This window comes from Arachis ipaensis, chromosome B01 (genome assembly GCF_000816755.2).
Source record: "Arachis ipaensis cultivar K30076 chromosome B01, Araip1.1, whole genome shotgun sequence".
Classification (NCBI taxonomy): Eukaryota; Viridiplantae; Streptophyta; class Magnoliopsida; order Fabales; family Fabaceae; genus Arachis; species Arachis ipaensis.
The window spans coordinates 111247285-111257975 of record NC_029785.2 but is presented as its reverse complement, the minus strand read 5'-3'; the positions used below and the strand labels follow the sequence as shown (position 1 = coordinate 111257975).

General features: G+C 40.1%; 1 pseudogene; it reads left to right on the top strand.

The window, feature by feature from the left end:
- LOC107610741 overlaps positions 4884 to 10691 on the top strand; it is a 47539-nt pseudogene continuing 41731 nt past the window's right edge.

Below are 10691 nucleotides of genomic sequence, written 5' to 3'. Positions count from 1 at the left end.
CCATCGCCACCGCCTCCCTAACCTCCTCAAAGTCCATACAAACACAGATAATACAAGCAAGTAAAATACATGTAATATTCAAATATATAATAGGTAATTCAAAAAGCAAGTAAGCATGTTATACATTTAGACAAACTCAAGTAATCAAAGAAAACAAGCACATAAGAGATGCATATGATGAATGTCCATCCTATTGGCTCGTGATATCACTTGTCGGTCCATAAATGCCAACCCGACACATCCTCCCGGATGTATCCTTTTCTGGCACGCTAGGGATATAGTGCCCTACACACTCATGCAGCAGCTCTTCTGCTACACCAGAGATATAGTGCCCTGCACACTCATGTAGTAGGGAGTCTACTATGCCGGGGATATAGGCTCCACACACTTTCTTCAGTAGAGAAGGAACTAAGCACAATAAATCATGCAGTAGAACAATCTGCTATGCCAGGGATATAGGCCCCGCACACTCTCAACATCCAACAAATCATGCAGCAGAAACATCTGCCACGCCAGAGATATAGGCTCCACACACTCTCAACAACAACTAGTCATGCAGCAGAATAATTTGCTACGCCGGAGATATAGGCTCCATACACTCTCATATAATCCAATCATTTCCTCATCATCAAATCATCACCAGACATTACCATTCCTCATCTCAAATCTCTCAGTTATCAATTCTCAATATTCATCAATATCATCCTTTCTCTTCGAGTCCTCGACTCATCTCAACCATTGGTATGCGAAATTGTTACTCAGGTTGTGAATTATTGTTCGAAATTGATTCCCTGGCGATGGCACCAAAAACGGATGCACAGAACCATGGTCTAAACATATCTTCACAACTTCGCATAACTAACCAGCAAGTGCACTGGGTCGTCCAAGTAATAAACCTTATGTGAGTAAGGGTCGATCCCACGGAGATTGTTGGTATGAAGAAAGCTATGGTCACCTTGTAAATCTCAGTCAGGCGGATATAAAATAGTTATGGAGTTTTCGAAATTAATACTAAAATAAGGATAGAAATACTTATGTAAATCATTGGTGAGAATTTCAAATAAGCGTATGGAGATGCATTCATTCCTCTGAACCTCTGCTTTCCTGCTGTCTTCATCCAATCCGTCTTACTCCTTTCTATGGCTGGCTTTATGTAAGGATGTCACCGGTGCCAATGGCTACTTTCAATCCTCTCGGAAAAATAGTCCAAATGCTCTGTCACAGCACGACTAATCGTCTAGAGGCATCACTCTTGTCATTGGTTGCATCCTATTCCTCTCTGTGAAAATGGTCCGATGCGCTGTCACTGCATGGCTAATCATTTTGGAGGTTCTCGATCATACTGGAATAGAATTTACTATCATTTTACGTCTGTCACTACGCCCTGCACTCGCGAGTTTGGAGTTCGTCACAGTCATTCAACCCCAGAGTCCTACTCGGAACACCACGGACAAGGTTTAGACTTTCCAAACTCTCATGAATGCCGCCATCAATCTAGCTTATACCACAAAGATTCTGATTAAGAGATCTAAGAGATACTCATTCAATCTAATGTAGAACGGAAGTGGTTGTCAGGCACGCGTTCATAGGGAATGATGATGATTGTCACGTTCATCACATTCAGGTTGAAGTGCGAATGAATATCTTAGAAGCGAAATAAGATGAATTGAATAGAAAACAGTAGTACTTTGCATTAATCTTTGAGGAACAGCAGAGCTCCACACCTTAATCTATGGAGTGCAGAAACTCTACCGTTGAAAATACATAAGTAATGAAGGTCTAGGCATGGCCGAATGGCCAGCCCCCAAACGTGATCAATAGATCAAAAGATAATCCAAAGATGTCTAATACAATAGTAAAAGGTCCTATTTCTAATAAACTAGCTACTAGGGTTTACAGAAGTAAGTAATTGATGTATAAATCCACTTCCGGGGCCCACTTGGTGTGTGCTTGGGCTGAGCTTGAAGTCTACACGTGGAGAGGTCATTCTTGGAGTTGCAAGCCAGCTTTTGTGCCAGTTTGGGCGTTGAACTCCACTTTGCAACTTGTTTCTGGCGCTGGACGCCAGAATTGGGCAGAGAGCTGGCGTTGAACGCCAGTTTGCGTCATCTAAACTTGAGCAAAGTATGGACTATTATATATTGCTGGAAAGCCCTGGATGTCTACTTTCCAACGAAATTGGAAGCGCGCCAGTTTGAGTTCTGTAGCTCCAGAAAATCTATTTTGAGTGCAGGGAGGTCAGAATCTAATAGCATCAGCAGTCCTTCTTCAACCTCTGAATCTGATTTTTGCTCAAGTCCCTCAATTTCAGCCAGAAAATACCTGAAATCACAGAAAAATACACAAACTCATAGTAAAGTCCAGAAATTGTAATTTAACATAAAAACTAATGAAAACATCCCTAAAAGTAACTAGATTCTACTAAAAACATACTAAAAACAATGCCAAAAAGCGTATAAATTATCCGCTCATCTACCATCCTCAATTCATGATTTCCATTCCGAACTCATAGTTCTTCAGTTCTCATCTCATATACCAATTCTTCTTTAATCTATGCCCAACCCATTCTCAGTACACCAGAAACCTAGGCCTCCGTTTTCTAATTTATCATAAAATCATCTAGTAGAACCCTTAGGTTATATCCCATGTTCTAATACTCAAAACTAGCCCAAAAGTCTTAAAATGGTGTTATAGAAGCTTACAACCATGTTGGGGAGGTAGAATAATTGAAAAGCAAGTAAATTTGAGAAACAGGCCGTGTGTAGCCGCACAGGGGGGTGTGCGTGCGCACGCCCAGGAGATTTTAAAATGTGTGCGTACGCACAGGTGGCAAAACTTCCAGAATCTGTCCACTCGCACAACCTGTGCCAACGCCCCTAACAAACTGGCCTTCCCAACGTGTGCGTCCGCACAGGTTGAAATTTTTCCTTAGATATCTGCGCGCACAAGCTGTGCTAGCGCTGCAAACAGAGCGCACTTCCCTGCCTGTGCATGCGCACAGGTGTGTGCATTCGCATAGGTCAAAATCTTTTGCAGGGTGTGCGTCCGCATAAGGGTGTGCGCCCGCACATATCAGAAATCATGAAATTCTGCAGCTTAGCAGAATTTCAGATTTTCAACACCAACTTTGAATGATCATAACTTCCTCTATCAATTTTGGAAACCGAGGCAAAAGTTATGATCAAGAAAAGTTCACCAAAAATCCACTTTTACTAAAAGTACCCAAATGACCAATTTTCCCAACTATCATATCTCAAACCACCCAAAACAATACCAAACCATTCCAAACTCCCTTCTTCATCAAAATTTACCTTTTGGATCATATCACACCAATCATACCACAATTTCCTTCACATTCCATTATTTCCAACATCAATTAACACATATACAACATATCCACCAATCATCATTATCTCACTACCAATTCTCATAAGCAACTCAACCATGCTTCCTATTCATAGTTAACAATACTCATTCATCTAAATCCATTATATTTCAAATTCATCATTTAATCACAACAATACATCAATTTATTATACCTCATCAACACAAACAATCATCAACAACATAAAATTTTCAAACCTATCCTATGGGGCACTAGCCTAAGTGTCCATAGATATTATATACTACATAGAGGAAACCGAAACCATACCTTGGCCGATTCCCTATATGCTCCAAAACTCCAATTTAGCCCAAACAAGCTCCCAACCAAAATCAAAGCTTCCAATTCCACTCTAATAAGCACAATTAAGTTCCAAAAGCTCCCAAAGCCACAAATCGGAGCACCGTAGCTCGAGATATCGCGAAGAGAAGAGAGGTGTGAATAGTGTTCTCTTCTTCCCCTCCTCCCCTTTCTATTTCTGAAGTGTGTGTGTGTTTAATGGAGTTGTGGCTGGTTTGGTTCACTTAATGAGCCTTTTATATGTTGGGCTTGGGCCCAACTTGGGCCCGGTCGAACTCGTTAGCGTTTTTAGCCCGTTTGGCCCAACTTCGGGCCAAACCTTTAAAATTATCGTCCGTTTTTCTATTTCTAACATTTTTCTAAGGTTTTTGACGGTTTTCACTTTTTCTCATGCGGTACCGGGCAGACTTGAACCGGTTCAACCAGTTTAACTGTCAGGTCACGATTTTTTACAAATTTTCACAGAATACTTATTTTCTGACTCAGGAAGACTCACTGAGTCCAAAAATCACCTTTAAATCCTCAAATTCTCTCTCTAACTTTTTAGAATCTAATTTGGGGCAATATAATCACTTAATTAACCAGTTTATTAATTGCAGTTCTTACATTTACCACTTTGTTCAGATGAAATTGAAGAGCTCGACGAGAGCTTTGCGTGGCAATTGACGGCATGCGAATCGAAGCTCCGGAGAGTGAGATATGGCTCCAAGAAGAAGATGGTGAATAGGGAATTTTTGGATCCCTACCTCTCTTCTCTCTTTTCACGTTGCTGCTGGTTGTGTGGTGTTAAAGTGGCTGAACTGGCCACTTAAAGGGACTTATATAATGTTGGGTTTGGGTCCAACTTGGGCCCGGTCCAACCCATTAGCGTTTTTAGCCCGTTTGGTCCAACTTTGGGCCAAACCTTTAAAATTAATGCCTGGCTTTTTACTTCTAATATTTTTCTAAGGTTTTTCACTATTTTAAATTTTTTTCACACAGTACCGGGCAGACTTGAATCGGTTCAACCAGTTTAACTGCCGGTTTGCGATTTTTTATGATTTTTCGCATAAAATATATTTTCTGACTCAGAAAAAACTACTGAGTCCAAAAATCATATTTAATTCCTCAAATTCTCACTCTAACTTTTTAGAAGCTAATTAGGGCAATATAATTACTTAATTAAACGGGTAATTAAGCTCGGTTCTTGCACGCCCCCTCACGGCCTCACCTCTGTTTCTCGTCTTCTGACTTTTCTCGTGCTTCCTTATTCCGTTAACCGTCTCTGCCCTTTGGTTATCACTGTCAACGTCACAGGTGCGGGCATCCGGTTCATCTTTCCATCCGCCTCTGCTTGTGCTTCTTGCCTTTGGGTCACTATCTGCCTCTGCTCTGCCTCTGCGTATTCTGGTTCGTCATCTACCGCTGTTTCTCCTCTAAATCTACCGCTGTGTGTGCAATCTGGTGAGCATTTTTTTGTTTCTTTGGTATTTAACTTTTTTTAATCAGTTGATAATTGCTTTACAATTAGTTGATAATTAGTTGATTGATGCTGGTAAATATGTAGAAGAATCAAAAAGCTTGGTAGGGAAGAATATATTTTGGGTATAAGAATGAAGGAACCATGGCTGCATAACAAACGTGAAAAATATTTCTTTTCATTGTGTGAGTCCTTTTAAAACCTTTATTGTGCGGCTTTTTATTTTTATTTTTTTTTTGCTTAGAAGAGAGGGTTTTCTCTCTGGGTGAAAGGTTATAGGTCTATGGTAGAATGGTACATGAAAATTGAAAAATGAGAGGAGAATAAGAAAAAGTAAGAATAAAAATAAAAATTTGATGATGTGAATTTAATGTGTGTTGGGTATTGTGATATGATAGCCTTTTTTTGTCTGCTTGCTATATTTCTGCAGAAATGAAAAATGGACCATTGAATTGAATTGAATCTGTCGAGACTTCTAGGAATTTTATTGTGAAAATATATGCATAACAAATTTTGGTCCTAATTAATTAGTAATTAGTGACTCACCAGTTGAATCAGTAACCCAATAACCCGGTGATCCATAGTCCAATAAGTTTGATTGCCATTTTGGTTCTAATAACTATGATAGGTTGATAAACCACTATTTTATGGTTTATCTTATGTTTAATTGAGTGGTTTCATCAAGCCTTTACCCACTTATTCACATAAAATGGCATGATTTTACAATTCCTTCCTAAGTTTATTCTATGGTTGAAAACTGGCTTCCTAGAGATCTTTAATTTGTATATTTTAATTCTCCTTTATTCCATTCGATGCCGTGATTCGTGTGTTAAGTGTTTCAGGCTTTATAGGGTAGGAATGGCTTAGAAATTGGAGAGGAAGCTTGCAAAAAATGGAAGGAACACAAGAAACTAAGGAGATGACCAGCGAGCATCTACACGCACGCATGGCTCACGCGTGTGCGCGACATGAAGAAATTTGCAGCGACACGTGCGCGTGCCTAACACGTACGCGTGGATTGGAGTCTGCACAAAAGACGCACACGCGTGGACGACGTGTACGCATGACAAGGAAATTTGCCAAATGACGCGCACGCATGACTGATACGTACGCATGACCTACGCAATCTGCAGAATTAACAGAAAATACTGGGGGCGATTTCGGGCCGCGTCTTGACCCAGTTTTTAGCCCAGAAACACAGAATAAAGCCAGGAAACGTGCAGAGACTCAAGAGAGATACACACATTCTCATTAGGATAATTTTTAGGTTTTAGATCTGAATCTAGAGAGAATTTACTCTTCTTTTAGGTTTTGTTTACATTCATAGTTTCATAGTTTATTGCTTTTGCTTTTGGATATTGAAGAGTCATCACCTCCGTTGAAGATACTATTCTAGTTTGTTTCCTTACTTGCTCTTTTATTTATTCCATATTCTTAATTCTTGTTTAGAGTGGTAATTGGATTGTTAATGCAAAGGATTACTTTTACTTTTAATTAATTTAAACCTCTATTTTATTTAAATTATTATGTCTCTTTTCTATTCCAAACTCCCAATAATGAAGATGGTATCCATGTCAATAGAGTAGATTCCCTACTTGACATGGGGTTGATTAAGAAGAGACACTTGAGCTGGAATGCTCAAGTAATTAGTTAAATTGGAAGTTGTTGGATAATTCTGTATTTACTAACGCTAGACCTTCCCAAGGGAGAGGACTAGGATTTGTGAATAAGAGTTAGCTCAATCACTTGACTTTCCTTTATTTAGTAAGGGTTAACTAAGTGAAAATAACAACATCTTTATACTACACTTGAGAGGATTCCAACAAGGACAGAACTTCCAATTAATCATTCCCCCAGTCAAGGCTTTTTATTCTGAATAATATAAATTTCTTTTAATTTTCATTGCACTAAATTACAATTGTTTATTTTCTGTTAATCAATTCTCAAAACTCTCGGAAAACACCTGATTAATAAATTAGCACCCTTTCTAGCAACTCATTGGGAGACGACCTGGGACTCATACTCCCAGTATTTTTATTTAAAACTTTTGTGACAACCTTTCTAAATTGATGCAGCGGATTTTTGCTGGTTAAGAGCTATACTCGCAATGCTATTTTTATTTTACAATCTCTTAATTGGTCTAATTTCTACCATGCACCAATTTTTGGCGCCGTTGCCGAGGAGTTACAATTGTGTGCTAAATTATTAATTAGTGTACATATTTTATTTTTTTATTTGCATATTTTATTTTATTTTGTTACCATGAGCTATATGTTTCTATCATTGAATGACGTGTTCATTGCCTGATCCGAGCTTAGCCGCATTTGACCCTGAAATTGAAAGAACTATTTCACGTATTAGGCGAGCTCGACGCGGGTTAGCCTTTGAGGGTGGTGAAGTGATTGTTATCGATTCACCAGTCTCATCTGAGGGCAAATCTGAACTGCCATTTGAGAGCGAAACAGCTCCTTTACTACTGATTCAGTTGATTCACGTGCAGATAACATGGCAGCACCTAAGAGGATCACTCTCCAGGAAACTGGAGCCCCAGATTTTACACTGCAGCCGTATCAAGTGCATCATCTAACTCTGGCCACAGATTTTGAACTGAAGACTGCACTAATCAACTTGATGCCCAAGTTTCATGGCTTACCTGCTCAGGAGCCTATCAAGCACCTAAGGGATTTTCAGACTGCCTGTTCTACTGTTAGGCATCATGGTGTAAATGAAACTTCTATTCTGTTAATCGCTTTCCCGTTTTCTCTTGAGAAAAAGGAAAGGGAGTGGTACTACTCCCAACCTGAAGCAACTGCTACCAACTGGGATACGCTCAGGAGAGAATTTTTGAAAAAATACTTTCCAGCGGAAGTTATAGACAGACTGAGGAAAGAGATCTCCTGCATTGTCCAAGGTGAATCAGAAACTCTCTATGAGTACTGGGAACACTTTAAGAAACTTCTAGACGCATGCCCCCATCACATAATTGATAGGCTAGTGTTAATCAGTTACTTCACTCAAGGCATAAAGCCTCGGGATAAAACTACACTGGATGGTGCTAGTAATGGTTCTCTGAAGAAGTACAAGACCGTAGATGAAGCATGGCAACTGATCAGCGACTTAGCTAAGTCCACCAGGAATCACAGGCACAGGAGCAGCCACTCAAAAGCTGTTGCAGAAGTTTTCTCTAGCACTGAGACTTCTGCTCTTACATAGAGTATATGTGAAATGACCAACCTACTGAAGCAAATGCAGTTGAATTAACAACAACAAGCTCAGCCTTCCCCACCACAACAAAGCCAACAGTTAGTTCCCCAAAGAGTATGCAGAATATGTGTTGATTATAGTCATTATACTGATGAATGCCCATAGCTCCAACAAGAAGACAATACTATGGCAGCTACTCATAGCTTCTATGACCGCCCGAATCAAGGATACAATCAACAAGGCGGCAACTACAATCAAGGTGGGAACTATAACCAAGGATGGTAGGACAACTCCAACCAAGGTTGGAGAGATAATTCCAACCATGGCTGGAGGGACAACTATAATAGAGGAGGCAGAGATAACAATGGAAACCAGAGGTGAAATAATAACAACAGATAGCAGAATCAGAACCAACCTTACAGAGCCCCTCACCTAAGACAATCACAAGGACCCCAACAAAACCAACAACAAGTCCCTCAGATCACTTATCCTACTTCCTCATCAAATGACGAGATGCTTCATTCTCTTGCACGAGGGCAACAAGACATGCAGACTATATTAAACTCTACTCTAAATGGTCTGAATGGAACTTTACAAACTCTCACCGCCCGGATAGATTCATTACCTGCTTCCACCAACCAACCTTCAAGCTCCATTGGAATTCCTTATTAACCCTTACCCAACCCAAAGGGTGGCATCAATGCCATCACTTTGAGGTTCAGAACCACATTGCAAGAGAGGAACCAAGAGGAGCCAAGCGCACTAGAACACGCCCCAGCTGAGGATATGGTAGAAGTAGAAGATGCTGAAGAGGAAGAGGAAGTACAAGACAAGGTTGAAGAAGAAGTAGCTCAGCAAGGGAATGGAGCACCAAAGGATGCAGAAGCTGCAAGTGGCGCCATTCCTATCCCATTTCCACACCTTGCAAGGAAGTCCAGAAAGCAAATGGAACTTGATCCCAAAATGGTAGAAATTTTCAAAAAGGTTGAGGTAACTGTTCTCCTTTTTGATGTTATTCAACAAGTACCTAAATATGAAAAGTTTCTGAAAGATTTATGCATACATAAAGATAAAATTAATGAATTAGAAACTATTCCTTTAGGTAGTTCTATATCTACTTTAATGGGAGGTATACCTGAAAAATGTAGTGATCCAGGTCCATGTATGGTTAACTGTACCATTGGAGGTGTGATATTTTCTGATTGCATGTGCGATTTAGGAGCGTGTGTTAGTATAATGCCGTTGTCTATATATGATACTTTAAGGCTCCCTCCCTTAAAAAGGTCGGCAGCTCGTTTTGTGTTAGCAGATAAAAGCATTATTACAGTAGTTGGAATTGCTGAAGATGTATTAGTGAGCATTAAGGGGCTCACATTTCCCATTGACTTCTATATCCTGGAAATGCCCCCTAATGACTCAAGAAGACCATCAGCAATCCTGCTTGGAAGACCATTCCTGAAGACTTCAAAGTTCAAGCTAGATGCATTCTCAGGAACTTACTCCTTTGAGATAGATGGCAGAACAGTGAGTTTCAGTTTGAATGAAGCTATGAAGCACCCTCCGGAAGATCATTCTATCTTCTAGTGCAACATCATTGATGAAATTGTAGCTGAAGTTCCCCAAGAAGAAGTAGAAGAGAAGCACATGGAGCAAGGTCCAAGTGTGGGGACATCCTTTGAACATAAAGAAGACCCTTTACCATTATCACTAGCCCCGGATGATCCAGAACCTAGCCAAGCGCAGAAATTAGAATTTAAGCCCCTTCCTCCACACCTCAAGTATGCTTACCTTGAGGATAATCAGAAGTTTCCAATTATCATTGCAAGGGAACTCACTTCCCAACAAGAAGAGCAACTGCTTAACGTGCTGAGAAAACATAAGAAAGTAATTGGGTGGAGCTTGGCGGATATAATAGGCATCAGCCCTCAAGTTTGTGAGCACAGAATATATTTAGAGGAGGAATCAAAGCCCGTCCGTCAACCCCAAAGAAGATTGAATCCCACCATCTTAGAAGTTTTCAAGAAAGAAGTGACCAGGCTACTTGAAGCACATATCATTTACCCCATCTCAGACATCGAATGGGTTAGTCCAGTACAAGTGGTGCCCAAGAAGTCTGGAGTCACAACAGTAAAGAATGAACATGAAGAGCTCCTGACAACTAGAGTGCAGAATTCATGGAGGGTTTGCATTGACTATAGGCATCTCAACCAAGATACTCGCAAGGATCACTACCCCTTGCCATTTATTAATCAGATGCTTGACCGCCTGTCAGGTAAATCCCATTACTGCTTTTTAGATGGTTATACAGGCTACTTTCAAATTCATATAGCTCTTGAAGATTAGGAG